Here is a 20,403-nt window from a genome sequence, read left to right on the forward strand (position 1 = left end):
CAGATTTATTGGGGTATAATTGACAAATAAAATTGTAAGATATTTAAAGTATACATCACAATGATTTGATATACATATACATCTTGACAAAGATTTCTTCCATCTAGTTAATTAACACATCCAGCACCTCACATATTTACCTTTTTTTGGTCAGTATATTTAAGTTCTAATCTGTTAGCAAGTTTCAAATTATAGTGCACAGTCTTATCAACTATATTAACAGTCCTTATTTAAATGAAGGAATTGATGCCCAGCATGGTTGAGTAACTTGCTTCAAGCCACAAAGCTGGTAAGTTGGTATATTCGTTTCTAATTGCTGCTGTAACAATTCACTACAAACTTAGTGGCTTGAAACAACACAAATTTGTCATCTTACAGATAAGATTATTTTACAGGTAAGGTTATTATCTTACAGATAAGATTATTATCTTACAGATAAGATTATATTACAAGTAATATTATCTCAGTAAGTCAGAAGTCCAAAACGGATCTCACTGGGCTAAAAGCAAGGCGTCCACAGGGCTGCTTTTCTTTCTAGCGGCTCTAGGGGGAGAAGCCATTTTCTTGCCTTCCCCAGCTTCTATGGGCATCCATATTCCTCGGCCCCCTTCCATCTTCAAAGCCTACAATGGCTCATTGAGTCTTTCTCACATCACATCATTCTGACACTAACTCTTCAGATTCCCTTTTTCACTTCTGAGGACCCCATTATTACATGGGGCCAACCCAGATAATCCAGGCTAATCTCCCTATCATAAAGTAAAATGATTAGCAACCTTAATTCCATCTGCTATCTTAATTCTCCTTTGACATGTAACATAACATAATCACAGGTTCTGGGGATTAGGACATGGACATCTTTGGGGGACCATTATTGTCTCTACTACTGGTCATGAAGGAGGATTTAGACTTGATGGCTTTGTCTGACTACAAAGCTGATGCTCTTTTTCACCATGCTATATTATTCATTAAAGATTTCAATGGGTGAAGATGTCCTTTGGGAATGCGAATGTTATATCACTCTGGGATGAACAGAGCGTGGCCAGTTATTTACAATAAGTTTGAGCAGGAATAAACTGTGAGAGACCTGGCAGTATTTCTGTTAACTGATTATGGACTTCAAGGATAACAGAGCTGTAGGCCTTGACCATAGAATATTAGTTTCTTCTGGCACAGCATCCAGAGTGTCAGGTAAAAGCAGAATGCAATTCAGGCAACCAATTGGCAATGGGAAGGAGAGTGATAGAGGGATTTTCCAGAAGATAAGTTGGGCTTGAGAACAACAGCTGAAAACATATGTGCTTAGAAGTATAGGCAGGTAAACAAGACTCCCACCACCTTTGTAACTGGGCTCCAGCAACCTGCTGGGATATAGGGCAGGTTCTGATCCAAAGGCCTTGAAAGAACAACAGATTTTAGTTCTGAAAAGAGTCATGAGTACTAGGGAAATAATGGAATCAGACCTCAGAAACAGTAACCAAGGGGGAAAAGTAAATGAGAGCTAGCAGAATTATGAAATGGATTTTGTCATGGGACTGGGACTTGAATTTGAGAAAAGAAGCCAGTTATCAGAATTAAGATACACATTAGAGTCAGATGATCTGTAAGAATGATGATGTTCATTGAAACTATGGAGCAAGGACTGTTAAATTCTTCCTGATTCACATCAGGACTGGCCTTGGGAGTTGAGCTGTGTTTGAGTGCAGAGGGAGGGGTAAGCCTAGAGGTTTAGCTGTGGGGAGCAAGAAGGATGCTGATGCTAGGACTAAATCAATCTTTCTCTCTCCCTCTACCTCTGCTTTCTCTTATTCTCCCTGCCTTCTTTAATCTTGTTGTATCTTGCTTCGATTCTAGGCTCTCTGAAATTCATTCCACAAATGCTAGCTGAATATCTACTTTGTCCAAGTATTCTATTAGTTGGTGGGAATATAACAATGAATAAAATGTAGTCCTACCAGTTGTAAAATATCATTGCTTGTCATTTGGCTTCTCTGTTCCTTCATGTACATAAGGCAACCATTGCAATTAGTTTTTCAGAGAGTCCATCAACTGCTTACTGCTCTTTTCAATTCTTTCACATCTATATTATAGTAGGTGCCCTTTGAATTAAAAGTAGCTATCATTTTGCTTTTTTTACAGAACAAGTAATAGTAGAGAAAAAAATGAGAACTCACTCTCCTGACTCAAGGGGCAAAAATCTTTTCTTTGTTACTTGATTTCCATCTCATTTATGTGAAAATTCATACACACACACACACACACAGACTTGGTTGGATGTGATAGCATTTTAGAAAGCATTAAAACAAGGATTTAAAAAAATCCGGATAAAGTAAATTATGATCCTGAAAAAAGTAACAAAAATGTATATGAATCCTTTTTAAAAATTTAAGCATTCAAATTAAGTGCAGATTAAAAACGAGGACTGAGATTATTTAAAATTTAGAGTATGGGCAAAACATCTGAACAAACATGTAACAAAAGAAGATATCAAAAAGACAAATAAACATGGTAAAGTGTGATTAACTTATTAGCCTTCAGAGAAATGCAAGTTAAACAGGACCTAGACTTCACTGCATAGCCACCAGATTAAAAAATAAAACAGAAAATGGTAAGCATTATTGTAGATCTAGAGCAACTGAATCCTTATACATTGCTAGCATGTGTGTAAATCAGTACATCCACTTTGCAAATTATTTGACCAAATATTGTGGATGGGAGCTGAAACCAACCATAGAAGACATGGAGCTCAGATTACTGTGGAGGATGTAGCCCTGGCATAGAGAGATAAGCATTATATATTTTAGAGTCTTACGTTGCAATGGCTAATTTAAAAAATGATTATTAAAACAACAAAGAGGGCCAGCCCTGGTGGGCTGGTGATTAAGTTTGGCACACTCCACTTCGGTGGCCCAGGTTTGGTTCCCAGGTGCAGACCTACACCACTCGTCAGTCAGTGGCCATGCTGTGGTGGCAGCTCACATACAAAATAGAGAAAGACTGGCAACAGGTGTTAGCTCAGGGCGAATCCTCCTTAGCAAAAAGAGGAAGATTAGCCAAAGATGTTAGCTCAGTGCGAATCTTCCTCAGCAAAAACAAAAAAGAAAAGATAAATTTAGATCTTTGCAAATTATCAAATACAAGGGAACTCCTATAAGACTATAAGCAGATTTTTCAGCAGAAACCTTGCAGGACAAAGGGAGTGAGACGATATATTCAAAGTGCTAAAAGTGCTGAGAGGGAAAAACACCCTGCCAATGAAGAATATTATATCTGGCAAAACTATCCTTCAAAAATGAAGCGAAAATAAAAACTTTCTCAGAGAAAAGCTGAGGGAGTTAATCACCCTTGGACCTGCCTTACAGAAAATGCTAAAGGGAAGTTAAAACAAAAAGATGCTAAATAGTAACATAAAAGCATATGAAAGCATAAAACTTGCTAGCAAATATATAGACAAACAGAATATTGTACTACTGAAACTGTGGTACATAAATCACTTTTAATTCTGGTATAGAAGTTGAGACAAAAGTATAAAAAATAACTATAACTATAAAATATATTAATAGATACACAATCTAAAAAGATATAATTTGTGACATTAATAACAAAGTTCAGGGGAGGAGAATTAAAAGTATAGAGTATTTGTATATGATTGAAGTTAAGTTATCACCTTAAAATGGGTTGTTATAACTTAAGATATTTTATGTAAGCCTCATGCTAACCACAAAGAAATTACCAATAGAAGGTACACAAAAGAAAATGAAAAAAGAATCAAAGATGTCACTAGGAAAAAATCAACAAAACACAAAGGAAGACAGTAAGAGAGAAAAAGAGGGGCAAGAAAGCTACAAGAATGACAGAAAACAATTAACAAAATGGCAATAATAAATCCCGTCCTTTCAATAATTACCTGTAAAGGGATTAAACTTCCCAATCAACACACATAGAATGCCTAAATAGATATAAAAAACAAGATTCTGTCCTGTCTACAAGACTCACTTTAGATTTAAGGACACACATGGCTGAAAGTAAAAGGATGGAAAAAGACATTCCATGCAAATGGTAACCAAAAGAGAGCACGGATGGCTATACTTATATCAGACAAAATAGATTTTAAGACAAAAACTGTCAGGAGTGACAAAGGACATTATATAATGACAAAAGGGTCAATCCATCAGGAAGATATAACAATTATAAGAATATGTGCACCCAACATCAGAGCACTCATATATAACAAACAATTTGACAGAACTGAAGGGAGAAATAGACAGCAATATAACAATAATAGGAGACTTTAATATCCCACTTTCCATAATATATAGAACATCCAAACAGAAGATCAATGAGGAAAAACAGGACTTGAATAACACTATATACCAAATGGACTCAGTAGACGTATGCAGAAATTCCACGCAGCATCAACAGAATATACATTCTTCTCAAGCATACATGAATCATTCTGCAGGATAGATGGCATGTTAGGTCACAAAACAAGTCTTAACAAATTTAAGAAGTTTGAAATCATACCAACTATCTTTTCTGATCACAATGGAGTGCAACTAAAAATTAATAGCAGAAGGAAAGCTATAAAATTCACAAATATGTGGAAATAAAACAACACACCTTTGAACAACCAGAGGGTCAAAGAAGAAATCAAAAGGGAAATTATAAAATATCTTGATACAAATGAAAACAAAAAGCAATATAACAAACTTATGAGATGCAGCAAAAGCAGTACTAAGAGGGAAGTTTAAAGCAATAAACACCTACATTAAAAAAGAAGATCTCAAATAAACAATCTAACTTGATACTTCAAGGAACTAGAAAAAGAAGGACAAATAAGTCCAAAGTTAGCAGAAGGAAGGAAATAATTAAGATTAGAACAGAAATAAATAAAGTAAGAGAATTAAAAAAACAGAAAAAAAATCAACAAAACTAAGAATTGGTTTTAGAAAAAAACAAAAAAATTGACAAACTTTTGACTCAATTAACTAAGAAAAAAACAGAGAAAACTCAAATAAATAAAATCATAAGCAAAAGAGGAAACATTACTACTGATGCCACAGGAATTAAAGGGATTATAAGAGACTACTGTGAACAATTATTCATCAACAAATTGGATAACCTAGATGAAATGGATAAATTCCTAGAAACATATAACATACCAAGACTAAATTATGAAGAAATAGAAAATCTGAACAGACTTATAACTAGTAAGGAGATGGAATCATTAATCAAAAACCTCCCAACAAAGAAAAGCCCAGGACCAGAAACTCCACTGGTGAATTATACCAAACGTTTAAAAAACAAGTAATGCTAATCCTTCTCAAACTCTTCCAGAAAAATTAAGAGGAGAGAACACTTCCAAACTTATTTTGTAAAGCCAGTCTTACTGTAATACCAAAGTCCAAAAAAAGACACTAGAATATAGATGCAAAAATCTTCAATAAGATACTAGTAAACTGAATTCAGCAGCACATTAAAAGAATCTAAGACCATGACCAAGTGAGATTTATCCCAGGAACGCAAGGATGGTTCAACATATGAAAATCAAATAATATGGTATACCATATTAACAGAACAAAGGATAAAAATCACATGATCAGCCGAATAGATGTAGAAAAAGCATTTGACAAAATTTTACAGCCTTTCATGATAAAAACACTTAAAGTAGGAATAAAAGGAAATTACCTCAACATAATAAAGACCATATATTAAAAGACCACAGCTAGCATCATACTCATTGGCAAAAAACTGAAAGTGTTTCTCCGAGATCAGGAGCAAGGCAAGGATGCCCACTCTTACCTCTTCTATTCCACATAGTACTGAAAGTCCTAGCTGGCAGTTGGGCAAGAAAAAGAAATAAAAATCAGAAATAAAGAAGTAAAATTATCTCTGTTCACAGATGACATGATTTTATGTTTCGAAAATTCTCAAGATTCCATATAAAACTGTTAAAACTAATAAATGAATTCAGTTAATTTGCAGGATGCAAAATTGACATACAAAAATCAGTTGCATTTCTATACACTAACAATGAACAATCTGAAGAGGAAATTAAGAAAACGATCCCATTTACAATAACATCAAAAAGAATAAAATACTTAGTAACAGTCCTAACAAAGGAGGCGAAAGCCTTGTACAGTGAAAACTACAAAATATTGGTGAAAGAAATTAAAGACGACACAAATAAATGGAAAGATATCCTGTATTCCTGGATCAGAAGACTTAATATTGTTAAAATGTCCATACTGCCCAAAGTGATCCTACAGATTCAATGCAATACCTATCAAAATCACAATAGTATTTTTACATAAATAGAAAAAAAACCCCTAAAATTCATATGGAACCACAAAGGATGGTGAATAGCCAAAAACAATCTTGATAAAGAAGAACAGAGCTGGAGGCCTCACACTTCCTGATTTCAAAAAGTATTATAAACCTACAGTAATCAAAACAGAGTGGTATTGGCATAAAGACAGACAAATAGACTAATGGAGCAGAGTAGAGATCCCAGAAATAAACCCACACACAAACAGTCAAATGGTGTTCTATAAGGATGTCAAGACTACACAATGGGAAAATGATAGTCTCTTCAACAAACGATGTTGAGAGAATTGGATATCTGTGTGCAAATGAATGAAATTGGATCCTTATCTTACACTGTACACTAAAATCAACTCAAAATGGATTAAAGGCTTAAATGTAAGATCTGAAACTGCAAAACTCCTAGAAGAAAACCTAGGGAAAGTCTTCAAAATATTTGTCTTGGCAAAAGATGATTTCTTGGATATGACCCCAAAAGCACAAGCAACAAGAGCAAAAATAGACAAGTAGGACTACGTGAAACTAAAAACCTTCTGCAAGGCAAAGGAAACAATAAACAGAATGAAAAGGAAACCTATGGAATGGGAGAAAATATTTGCAAACCATGTATCTGATAAGGAGTTAATACTCAAGGAAATCCTACAACTCAATAGCAAAAAAACAAATAACCTGATTAAAAAATAAGCAAAGGACTTGAAGAGGTATTTCTCCAAAAAGACAAACAAATTGTCAACAGGTAAATGAAAAGATGTTCAACATCACTAATCATCAGGGAAAGGCAAATCAAAATCTCAATGACCCATCATCTCACACCTGTTAGGATGGCAATTATAAAAAGAAAAATACAGAAAATAAGTGTTACTGAGGATGTGGAGAAATTGGAAGACTTTTGCACTGTTGGTGGGAATATAAAATGGTGCAGACACTATGGAAAGCAGTGTGAAGTTTCCTCAAAAAGTTAAAAATAGAACTACCGTATGATTCAGCAGTCCTAGTTCTGGGTATTTATCCAAAATAGCTGAAATTGGGACATCAAAGAAATATTTGACTCACATGTTAATTGCAGCATTACTTACAATAGCCAAGAGATGGAATAGCCTAAATGTCCATGGATGAATGAATGGCTAAAGAAAATGTGGTATTTACATACACTAGAATATTATTTAGCCATGAGAAAGAAGGAAATCCTGTCATATGCTACAACATGGGGACATCATGCTAAGTGAAATTAACCAGTCACCAAAGGGCAAATACTGGATGATTCCACTTATATGAGGCATCTAAAGTAGCCAGAGTCATAGAAACAGGAAGTAGAATGGTGGTTGCCAGAGGCTTGAGGGAGGGTGAAATGTGGACTTGCTGTTCAATAGATACTGAGTTTCATTCACACAAGATGAAAAACTTCTTGAGATCTGCAGTACAACGTTGTGTACTGTTATAGTTAACAATACTGTACACTTAAAAATTTAAGATAGTATATCTCATGTCTTGTGGTTTACATGTTTTTGTAATCAAAATTTTTTTAAAAAGTGAAAAAGTGGATAAAAGCAGTTTAGAAGAAGAAGGAGGAGGAGGAAGAGGAGGGGGAGGAGAGGGAGAAGGAAGAGGATGATCCCTAGGGCTGGAATTCATCATAGTGTTCGCGGAGTTACTGGTATTAGAGCTGCCCATTTCTGAAAGGAAAAGTAAATGGAGAGTAGGGGAAATTGGGAGAAAGATGTCTGTAAATGTTAAAAATAAACAGAACTGGAATTATGTAAGCTATGAATGGGGAAAGCTAGTATAAAAGTTTTGTGTAGTTTACTAGTAAATAAGGTTAAAGAGAAAGGTTAAAGCCAGATTGTAAAGCTCCTAAATAGTTTGAATTTTATTCTGAACAAAAAAGAGAGGCCTTTGAAAGGGTTTCAGAGCAAGAGGTGAATATATATTTGCCTTAATATATAAGATTTTTATGATATATGATATATACTTGTATATATAAGTGAATTTATATGAATGAAAAAATATACACAGGGGCTGGCCTGGTGGCGTAGTGGTTAAGTTCACACGCTCTGCTTCGGCGGCCTGGGGTTCGCAGGTTCAAATCCTGGGTGTGGACACACGCACCGCTTATCAAGCCACGCTGTGGTGGCGTCCCATATCAAGTAGTGGAAGATGGGCACGGATGTTAGCCCAGAGCCAATCTTCCTCAGCAAGAAGAGGAGGATTGGCAACAGATGTTAGCTCAGGGCTAATCTTCCTCACACCCACACACAAATATATATATACACACACGTATTTGCTTTAATACAAATGTTATCTTACAAAAGATTACCCTTAAATGAGGAAAAGGGTAGAGGCATCAGGAAACACCAACAGTTTTTCCTAATGAAAATGTTGCACTGAACTCTATTTGAGATATGCTTGTAGGAGCCAAGCCACCAGGCACTATAGGTACCAAGTACTTTATTCTAGTAAGTGCTTTTTGAAGTAGTTGGTTGTTAGGAAAAGATAAGGACGTAAAGCAGAGATAAAAGTACACTATTACTAAACATGTCTTCTTTTGGCATTCCTTGCAAGAGAGAACAAATGTAAATTGTTTACATACCAGATTCTATGAGATATTTATGACTCTAGCTTTTAAAGGTTTTAATATACATTTTACTTAGAAAACTGCACGTGTGGAAAGTTTATCCAAATGTGTTTGAGAAATAATAAGATGAAGCCCAATGCTAATATGACACGGAAACATGAACATAGTTTTGTTTGCATCTCTCCTTTGGGCAACATTTTACATCCAAAGATATTCTGGGGACTAAATGTAGATACTCACAAGGAGATAGATAGACGTGCTACAAGGGCATTGCTGGCAGTATAAGAATGTCCTCTGAGGCGTGAGAGACTCATGGACTTGCAGCTTGTTTCAGGAAGCCAAAGAAACAAATCTCAGAGTAATGATTCAAAGGCTAGTTTCCAAAGACTGTGTTGAGCAATCTTAACACAGCATTTCAGAAACAGGCGCTAGAATGTATTAATAAAATTTCAGATTTTATTTTCTCTTTTAAAGGGTTCTCTTCATAGTATTTAAGTTTGGAAAGATTATCTCAGCTGATCTACTTTCTTGAGGCCTCTTTCAATATCCTGTCTCAACTCTAGAAGTTTGAGAGGAAAACCTTCATGAGCAGACCTTTGTTTTTTTAACATTTTATTTTGAAATAATTTTAGACCTGCAGAAAAGTTGCAAACATAGTGAAGGGAATTCCTATATATTCTTCACTCAGCTTTCCCTAATGTCAACACCTTAAAAACCATTATAAAACTGTCTAAAGGAAAAAATTAACTTTGATACAATACTATTAAATAATCTACTGACCTAATTTGAATTTTGCCAGTTTTCCCACTATTGCCCTTTTTCTGATTCAGGATCCAATCCTGGATCTGAGACTCCATTTGGTTGTCGTGCTCCCTTACTTTCCTTCAGTCTAGGACAGTTCCTCATTTCCTCATTCTTTCTTTGTCTTTCTTGACTTTGGCACTTTTGAAGATACCAGGCCAGCTATTTGTAGAATGCCCTCAATTTGGGTTTGTGTAATGTTTTTTCAGCAAGCCTTGCTGGTCTAATGGTTACGATTTGTCGCTGTCACCACTAGGGAACCACACCACCCGTCTGTCAGTTGTCGTACTGCAGCAGCTGCATGTTGCTGTGATGCTGAAAGTTATGCCGCCGGTATTTCAAATAGTCACTGATGGTGGACAGGTTTCAGCGGAGATTCCAGACTAAGATTAGGAAGAAGGACCTGGCTACTCACTCCCAAAAAAACTGACCATGAAGCCCCTATGAATAGCAGTGGAGCACTGTCTGAAGGAGCACCAGGAGGTGAGAAGATGGTGCAGAAATACACAAAAGGGCAGGGTTTGCTTTGTTGTCACAGGGTCACCAGGCGTCGAAATTGACTAGACGGCACAAACAACAAGTATTGTCTCATGATTAGATTGAGGTTATGCATTTTTGTCAAGAATACCACAGGAATTGTATGCCCTTCTCAGTGCATCATGTCAGGAAGCACCTGAGGTCAGTATGTCTCACTGCTGGTAATGTTAACTTTGATCACATGGCTAATGTGATGTCAGCCAGTTTTCCTCACTGTAAAGTTATGATTTTTCTTTTTATAATTAACAAGGCTCTCACGACGAAATACTTTGACTATCCAAATATCCTGTTTCACGTCATACTCTTATCCGCTAATTTTAGCATCCATAAATGGTTCTTGCCTGCTACAACAATTATTGTGGTATTTGTCTAACGGTAAATTTCTATTTTGTTTATTTTTCCTACATTTGTGAACTGGAATTTTCCTGTAAGTGAAGAGCCATTTCTTCTCCCGCATTTATGTAACTATTTATTTATTCATTCATTCATGGATCGGTATGGATCCACGTGTATTTATTTTATTCTATTTCTTGTAATACAACATTATCACTGTTTATTTTGTTGCTCAATTTGTGCCAGCTTTGGCAATTGGCAGCTCCTTTGAGTTGGCTCCTCTGTTCTTTCAATATGCTCCCATTTCTTTCTGTGTTTTTTTACTTATTGGCAACTCAAGATGTTCCAGGGTCATGTTGTACATTTCTGTGCCCTAGCTCTGACATCAGCCATTTTCCAGGGAGACCTAGTTCCTTTTATTGGAGAGTAGTGTTGAAAAGATAAGGTCTGGACTAAGCAGTCCTTTTAGAGATTTTATTGCTGAGAATTCAAGTCAGAGACATGTGGTACTTGATGTGAGTCATCTTTAGAGTAATACTTTCCAGAATGAAAATCTCAGAAATCTTACAGAAGCACTAAATGAGTGTGTGAATGTTGCTCAGGGTGAGAAATTTGCAACAGCAAATAAAACATTACACTCAAATAGGTGGTAGAAATTCATTATGGGAACTATTTAACTTTATTTGTAGAAAGAAAAAATATATTCACTGCACTTCTGATGTATCAGAGGATAGCAGATGAGGTAAGACCTAAAAGAGGGCACATTCTTACATTACAAATTAATTATGGGGTTGCTGTGACAATGTAAGGGACTCCATTAGTTACTAAAAGTTCAGAGTTCTCATCCTTTTAGTGAGGAAATAGAGAACATGATATTATTGTGAATATAATGCTAATACCAAAGGTTTTTAACATCTGAGTTCCTACTAAAATCCGAGTTGATGAACTTAAAATGATGAATGTTATATTTTTTTACACCAATAAACTGAGAAAAAAAATTTCATCCATCACTTGAATTTAACCAAGTCACAAAATTATGGCAATATTTTGCAATTCAATATTAATTAGCACACAATCTGTGTGGGAGATTTCAAATGCCGAGCCAGGGTACATGCACAATTCTACCAAACTGACAATGAGACTTGTCAATCTCCAGCTATAAATCAAGTTAATGTGTTTCTCTTTATATTACTTCCCCATTGATGATGGATATTAATATGTAAAATTCAAATAAAGATTGGAAAAGAAAGTACAAAAAATATTTTTTAAAATACGAGGTTGAAATGAGATTACTTCAGGCATATTCTGCTTAAAAATAGCTATACCACATGCATAATTTTTCTTAAAAAATTTTTTGTCAAATTCAACGACTTCATTTTAAAATCTCTTTAGATTGTTAAATCTGAGGAATTCTAACTTTAAGAATTCAGTAGTTTGTGTAACTGTAAGAATTGCATAACTTGAATCATTATGATTTCTATTTCACATACCAGAATGTAAGAATTGAAACTGGTATGGGAAGAGAAAAAAGAATGTTGATAATTTCATGGTATGATTTAAGAACTTTGACCTTTGACAAATAGGAAACTGAGTATGATCTCACACCCTGTTACTCCAACTAGTCATTTACATCTATCCTCTTCTCTCCTGTCCAACCCTGGGGAGTGGTTTTGTGGGTCAGGTGTGGTGCAGGTGATTGGGCTTCTTCTACTGATGACCCCCAACTCTGTGACTCAGGACTGAATCATACATGGGGATATATTCTTAGAAATCATTTAGTCCAGTGTTTTATTCTAAGTGCCTATGAAAGTAGTAGAGTGAACTATTTGCAATATTTTTTTTAAACAATTTAAATTACGCACTTCTCGATATAATGCTATATGAGGTCGCTGATTGTCAATTTTTTCTTTATTTTGGTCAGAATTTAAATCAACTCACAGAGAACATTGGAATCTCTTTTTGAAATTTTCTATGACTTTAATTAATATAGAAAACAAACAGGAAATAGAACATTACCACTTAATGGCAACTTCTTATTACCCAACAATTTTAAAACATGAATCTTTTTTAGAAATAATAAAAAATGGCCTTGGTACTACTCACATGTACCCCAAAATACACAAACATTTAAAACCAATCAGAATGTGGTGAGAATCAAACATGGAGTACAAACACTAACAAATGAACCTAACTGTCTCACAAATGAGTAATATATCCATGCTGAATGGAGTGAGTAAGTCAAGAACTAACATACTGACTGTGGAAAACAGTATCTTGATTGAATACCGTGAGGCTAAAGATAAAAATGAACTCTAGTCATTACAAGTGTTTTTCATAGGGGTATGATTTAGCAATTCTGAAGCTATTTTATGTGTATCCTCAAATTGAAAAAATAAGAAAATACAGTGTAGATATAATGAGAGCCAGCTTTCTCACTTTTGGGGAAAGAATTTATAAATAAGTAGGAAGAAGGCTAGAATGAACCATGTTGTGTCAGTTTTGAATTAGAGATAGTATAAATTCATGGTTTTTGATAGATAAATAGAAAAATAGATGTGGGAGGTGTGTGTATGTGTCTGTAGGCGTGCACACTTGAGCTCATGTAGAGGTTAGTACACAAACATATATTTCCCACCTCTGTCTGTTGGTATGGCCTAGAAGCCATGACATACCAGTAGCAATGAGCACGCCTAAGCCCCAGATCTGAGTTTATAAACACCATTCTCCAATAAAAAGAACTAGGACTCCTTGAAGAACTGCTTGGTGCCAGAATTGTGGCAGGAAAATATGAGGAGTCTGAAATTTCTTCTAGTCCCAGAAAGTAAGAAAAATTTTAAAAGAAAAGAAAGAAACAATGGAAGAGCCAACCTGAAGGAGCCCCTAATGGACAAAGCTGGAACAAGTTTTTCAATAGCATAAATAATGATAGTATTGGAATATAACTCATAGAATAAAATAAATATTCATGAACCCTTACTGGTGTACATAAATAATCAGATTAATGAATAAATAGGGGGGAAATGACAGGTCTTCCTTACAGTAGAATTCCAATGAATACATATAGAAGGAATGAGGGAAATAAAGGATCATCACTAGTCAATCACTACAGTAATAATTGTGGCAGAAAAGATCCACCAATGGATACTAAAATCAGGGAAAGGTTTGAGGAGAAAAAGATTTCCATGCCTCAAGTTATGTCCCCCAAGATACTTATGAACTGCAAATGTGAAGACAGTGACTTTATAGTGGAGAAATACAGCAGACACCATCTTAACCAAATAATCAAGGTAAACATCACCAGGAATAGGACATATCAACATCATGAACCCCTTGATGTGAGGCACCTAGAAGGGTACAACATTATTTTTGTGGTATTTTTGACAAAAATGCATAACCTTAATCTAAACATGAGAAAACATCAGATGATCCCAAATTTAGGATCATTCTACAAAATTACTGGGTCAATACTTTTCAAAAATGTCATAGTAATGAAAGGCAAGGAAAGACTGAGGATCTGCTACAGACAGCATAACAACTAAATCTAATGTGGGACACTGTGTAGAATCTTGTGGAAAAAATGACATTAGTGGAATATTGGTGAGATTCAAATAAAGTCTGTGGTTTAGTTAATAATATTGTACCAATGTTAATTTTCTGTTCTTGATAATTTTACTATGATTATGTAAGATGTTAACACTAGAGGAAGCAACATGAGAGATAGAAGGAAATTCTTTGTACTATTCCTGAACATTTATGTAAATCAAAAATTAGATTTTAAAAAGTGTTTGAATAAATTTTAAAAAGCGACTTTGTAGTAAAAACTTGGGGACCCATGATATGTTCAACTTCCTCATTTTGCACATTAGAGACCCCCAAATATTAAAGGACTTACCCACAACATACAGTTCAGCCAAGATGAGATCTTAGAATGTTGCCACGTGTCCTAAATACTTCTTTCCTGTGATCCAACGTGTGAAAATGGAGCTTCATTCCTCAGAAATTGTAACTGCTGGTCATCCTCTTTGAATTAGACCTTCCCCAGTTTCAGCTTCCTCAGTGTTTGTACAGTGTGAAGATGAGTGTCAAAATTGCTTTGCCTATCTCTTGTCCTTACACTGAATAAATATAGCCTTGACAAAAATGCTCTATCTCAAGTAGTCTTGTTTGTCTATATTGAAGAATTACTAAAGTTACTAGACACTACCAATTTAAGAAAGAAAATCAAAATTTGTAAAAAGATATATTTAATTATATTTATTCACATTAAAAAGGTATTCAACTTTTAACATGTGAGTATCAAGCCCCCTTAATTAATTTGGAAAAAAATGTTTGATTCACAAAATAGTAAGTAATACGTGCTAGGAAACCAACTATTTCAAAAATGAAGACAGGTTTTATATTTGCACTTTTCTTTGATTCCAGGACATCAGTTATGACTTAAAGAACATTTCGTTTGTTTTTAGAACAGAGGCAAGAACTATTTAACCTATAAAGCTGTCTTAATCCCTTATTCATTAACTGTCCGGGTTAGCACTCAGTGAATGAACATTATCTTTAGGGCAGACAGTGATTTTCTGAAATTTCTTTATTGAAAGGTACTGTTCTTCACATGTGCCTTCAAAGTAGAAATCAACAAAAAAATTAAAATATAAAAAAATGTTAACAGTGGAAGCAAGAAAAAGTGATCAGCTCCCACTTGGATTCTTGTTATTTATAGATACAGGTCGTTGGGCATGTATGTCCAAGCTGCAAGTCTGTGAAGGTTGGTTAGCACCAGAACTACTCTTGAGAGTTACTTATATGGTATTAATTGAGTTAGGTTGGGCAGAGCTGTCTGTTCCTATATATTTCCACTGCTGAATTACCGGTCACCTGAGATTCCAGCATTAGTGTTTTGGAGATCATACATATCTATGATGAGAGGAGGGAAACTTGCCTGAGAGCCTTGGGTTCTGGGTTGTAGAGTGTTTGACCAGTAATTATTTTTGTTGCGTTAGACGTGGCACTTGATATCTCTTGTTCTCCATTTCCCTCCTGAAAACTTTTCTTCAAGCTGTATCATTTCTACCCCTAGTACTAGAGAAGATGCTGCTAAAGTTCCGGAACCGCTGTGCCTGGACCTTGCATGACTCTGTCTATCATGGAGTTACCTTTCTGTCTTCCCTGCCGTGGATGTAATTTGTATGCCAAATTTGAAACCAGTTTTAAATATTTGTATGGATTCTTAAATGCACTGAACACGGAACGAGACTTTGTGGCAAAACTGCACAGATTTGTCTGAGATACTAAATATAACCTCTATTTTATGTGCTTTACAGTTTATAAAACATTTTACACACATCACTTAATCTTCTAAACAGCCCTAAGAAATAGATATTATGATGATTTTATGGAAGTTGAAGCTGAAGATCAGAAAATGGATGCCCAGGCTCATCCATTAGTTAGTGAGGGCTCGCACTCATCCAGCTATTCTACTTCCCGTTCTATCATACTGTCTTATGGACACACCAACTAGCATAAGTTATTTGAAAGACAGAAAGCCCTGGAATCACATATTGGCTCTTAGGTCTTTTCCAATATCTGTGCTTACTAATAAGTGAGTGAAAGGAAAAGAGGGAGACAGATATGATTTGACATTTTATTTTGTTTTACCCTGTGCAAATGGTGCTTTTTTTGGCTACTTCTCTCTATTATCTCTTCACTGTATTTACACGAAATTAACAGTGGTCGGTTGAGAAATTCTTTTATACGAAAACCTCTCTTGACTTTGAGGTATAAAAGAGGATGGCTTTGAACGAACACACTTGAAAGTGAGCACTGCGTTATATGAGACTTGAAATGCATCAAACCTGAAGTGCCTTGCTTCTGAGCCGGTTCATGAAAGGACCTGAGAAGGCTGAATGAGTCATGTACATGATCGAAATTGAATCTGAAGAATAACTGTACAAAGTTCTCATTGACTGCCACATTTCTAAAGTTAGAAAAAATGAAAAATGTAATTGTACAGAGAGTCTCATCCTGAAATCCTAGAAAACGACAATTCTTAGGAGGTTTGGGGGCGGCAAAGGAGGAAGATGCATATAGGGAACAAAGAAAATCAAAGTAAAAATACTTAGAGCTGAGAATATATTAATTTTAGGTAAGAAAATACATCTTTACTCAGGGACTTAGCATTAATAAGGCTTATTAGTCAAATTAAAAACCTTCGGTTTTGGAATCACAATCACATGCATATGGGACAAATCCTAGCTCACGGTTCTGGGCAGTTCTTTAATGACTCTAAGCATCAATTTCTTTATCTACCCAGTGGGAATATGAGTTTATTAGAAATGATATTTTGAAGGTTAGGGGAAAGGTGTGTAAAGGAACTAGTACATTGTTCTGCTAAATCTTTTATTTTTAAGTGAAAAAATGTTACCAACGTTCTTACTAACAAAACTAGATTATCTATATAGGCTATACATGTATATACACTACTTTAAGTATGACATCTGTGATACAAAAGAAAGAAAGGTTTGTTCAGGAAAAATGGTAAAATAGATAACATACACCTTTATTACCTCTCATCCTACACTACTACTTTCCCTTTTTACTGTCCTTTTTAACCACCACATGCCTAGCACAGAGTTTGAGTAATGACCGCCTCGCCCCATCCTGACATCATGCACTTATCAACCTATTGACCTTGGGCAAGTGTCACAACCAGGGGACCCCAGGACCCTGACCAAAGCTAAGACCAAAATCCATTCTGATTTATTAGTATCTGTGCAATACTGGTGATTCAGTACGATTAATAACACCTCCAGAACCAAGCACTCTCATTCATTCTTTGTAAATGTTTAGGACATATCTGTAAACATGTACAAGACGGTAACAGTGGTTACTTCTAGGGACGGAAATTGGATGAAGAAAGGAGTAGGGGGAATTTCTTTTCACCAATATATGGTTTAGTTAAGTCTGAAGTTTGTACCAGGAGTATGTATTGCCTCATCAGAACAGTGATTATTTTTTTCTTAAATTGAGTAAGCTTATTATAAACATAGATCTCATATATAGATCTGGGGAATCTATAAAATAATTAATAGAAATAAGTATTTCTATAATTCACCTTAGAGAAGTAGGGTAAAGGAATCAACGGCCTCCTATCTGCAATATTTGTTTTGCATTGATGTCTGAGCTGAAAGCTTCCCTTTCAATTTAGTACAAATTAATATTTGAAAGCATTTTGTAAAATCTTTATTTTTTCATTTTTAATTATCTGTAATAATTCTGAGAGGCAATTACCTTTATTACTCCATTTTACAGATAGGTATACTGGACTACATATATACTAATTAACTTTTTCAAAATCACACAGTAAATAAAAGAGATGAGATTCAAACTTTTAAAACTTTTTTTCTTTTACGCTTATTATTTTTAAATTGTCTTTATTTTTCAGAACAGTTTTAAGTTTATAGCAAAATTGAGCAGAAGGTGTGGAGATTTCCCATATGCCCTGTCCCCACACGTGCATAACTTCCTCCATTATCAACACCCCTCACCAGAATGGTACATTTCTTATAACTGATGAACCCACATTGACACAGCATAATTACTCAAAGTCCATAGTTTACGTTAGGATTCACTCTTGGTGTTGTGCATTGTATGGGTTTTGACAAATATATAATGACATATATCTACCATTATGATATTATACAGAATATCATGCCCTAAAAATCCTCTGTCCTTCACCTATTCATCCCTCCCTTCCCCATAAGCCCTGGGAACCACTGATATTTTTAGTCTCCATAGTTTTGTCTTTTTCTGAATGTCATATACATAGTTACAATCATACAGTATGTAACCTTTTCTGATTGGCTTCTTTTACTTAGTAATATACATTTAAGTTTCCTCCATGTCTTTTAATGGCTTGATAGCTCATTTCTTTTTAGCACTGAATAATATTCCATTGTCTAGATGTACCACGGTTTATTTATCCATTTACATACGGAAGGACATCTTGGTTTCTTCCAAGTTTCTGGCAATTATGAAGAAAGCTGCTGTAAACATCCACATGCAGGTTTTTGTGTGGATATACGTTTTCAATTCTTTGGGGTAAATATCAAAGAGTAGAATCACTAGATCTTTGTAAGAGTGATAAGAGTATATGTTTGGTTTCATAAGAAACCACCAAACTGTCTTCCAAAGTGACAGTACCATTTTGCATTCCCACCAGCAATGAATGAGAATTCCTGATGCTCTGCACTTTATCAGCATTTGGTCTTGTCATTGTTCTGGATTTTAGCCATTCTGATAGGTGTGTAGTGGTATCTCACTATTGTTTTAATTTGCATTTCCTTAATGACATATAATGTGAAGCATCTTTTCACATGTTTATTTGCCATCTGTAACTTTTTGGCCACAAATATACGCACATTTTAAAACAACATGTGCTGGCAGGTGGGGGGGGTCAACTCCCAGAATTAGAAGTGAGCGGCTGGCTAGCATCCGGGTGCTAAGAGGCTGTGTGCAGAGCAGGCTGAAGATGGATGCCAGAAACTTGGATCTCAGCTGAAGGACAGTGTTCCAGTTACTGAACTTGCAGTAAGTGGACGTTTTGCAAGTCATGACAATTTTCAGAAAGACTTTTCTTATGTGAAAAATAAACTTTTGCCCAGTCATCCTCTTGAATTATTAGGAAAAATTTTTCAGCTTGTTATGTATGAATTGTATCTCCCAAATTCATATGTGGAAGCCCTAACTCCCAATGTGACTATATTTGGAGATAGGGCCTTTAAGGAGGTAATTAGGGTTAAATGAGATCATAAAGGTTCCTTCCTAATCCAATGACTGATGACCTTATAAGAAGAGGAAGAGACACCAGAGATTTGCATGTGCAAAGGCCATGTGAGGACACAGGGAGAAGGCAGCCAAGGACAGAGATCTTAGAAGAAACCAATCCTGCCTGCCTTGTGATTTCGGACTTCTAGCCTTCATAATGTGGGAAAATAAATTTCTGTTGTTTAAGCCACCCAGTGGGTGGTGTTTTGTTATGGCAGCGCTAGCTGATTAATATATAGATCAACCGAAATATAAAATGAATTTATCCACATTAAGCAACATCCGGGGTCTATTTGCTATACTAAAATTACAAATGGAATTCAAGGCAGTGCTGCATGTTCAGTATCTTCCATATTTGCCTAGCTCAAATCTTCCACAGGCTATTTTGAGCAGTAATGATGAAACTATCGGTTTTTAAGATATTTTTAATGATCCATCACAAAATAAAATAATAGGAGAACTCCACTTGGTGGACTATAAACTTGATTTACTATAATACAGTTGAGCTGTTAATGAAAATAGAGGAACTGCATCTTGTTTATGGTTGTCTTTTTACTATAATTTGATGTACAAAACATTAAAAGTATTGACACATGGGAATTATTGGCAAAAATATATAAATTCTACTGCTGGGAAAATAACATCTCTACCAACAAAATGCACACTAAAAGCATGAAGCCTCAAGTGTGACATTTTGTTTTATTTAAAATGATCAGAACACTTAGCAAATGGCCTGACAACTAAAGGAACACAATTGGGTTTTCTTATCTTAAAAATATTTATATATTTTATATTATGTTGGTTTCTTGTATATTTATTTTTAATCTTTTCCTGTAAAAAAGATTGAACCATATGTAGAAATACAAAGAAGAGCATAATAAATCCTTCACCAGTACCCATCATCAACAATTATCAACACCTGGCCATCTTGTGTTCTTTATACTCCTACCTACCTCCCCTTCTCATATCATATCTGAGCAAATCTAAGACATTGTATTATTTCATCTGTAAATATT

At 35.2% G+C, this 20,403-nt stretch overlaps 1 pseudogene; it reads left to right on the forward strand.

Annotated features, from left to right (window-relative positions):
• Positions 1–1,517: 1,517 nt before the first annotated feature.
• On the forward strand, positions 1,518–19,883 carry LOC101407634 (proteasome maturation protein-like; annotated as a pseudogene).
• The last annotated feature ends 520 nt before the right edge of the window (positions 19,884–20,403 follow it).

Source organism: Ceratotherium simum, chromosome 11 (genome assembly GCF_057802395.1).
Source record: "Ceratotherium simum simum isolate JZ-2026a chromosome 11, ASM5780239v1, whole genome shotgun sequence".
Classification (NCBI taxonomy): domain Eukaryota; kingdom Metazoa; phylum Chordata; class Mammalia; order Perissodactyla; family Rhinocerotidae; genus Ceratotherium; species Ceratotherium simum.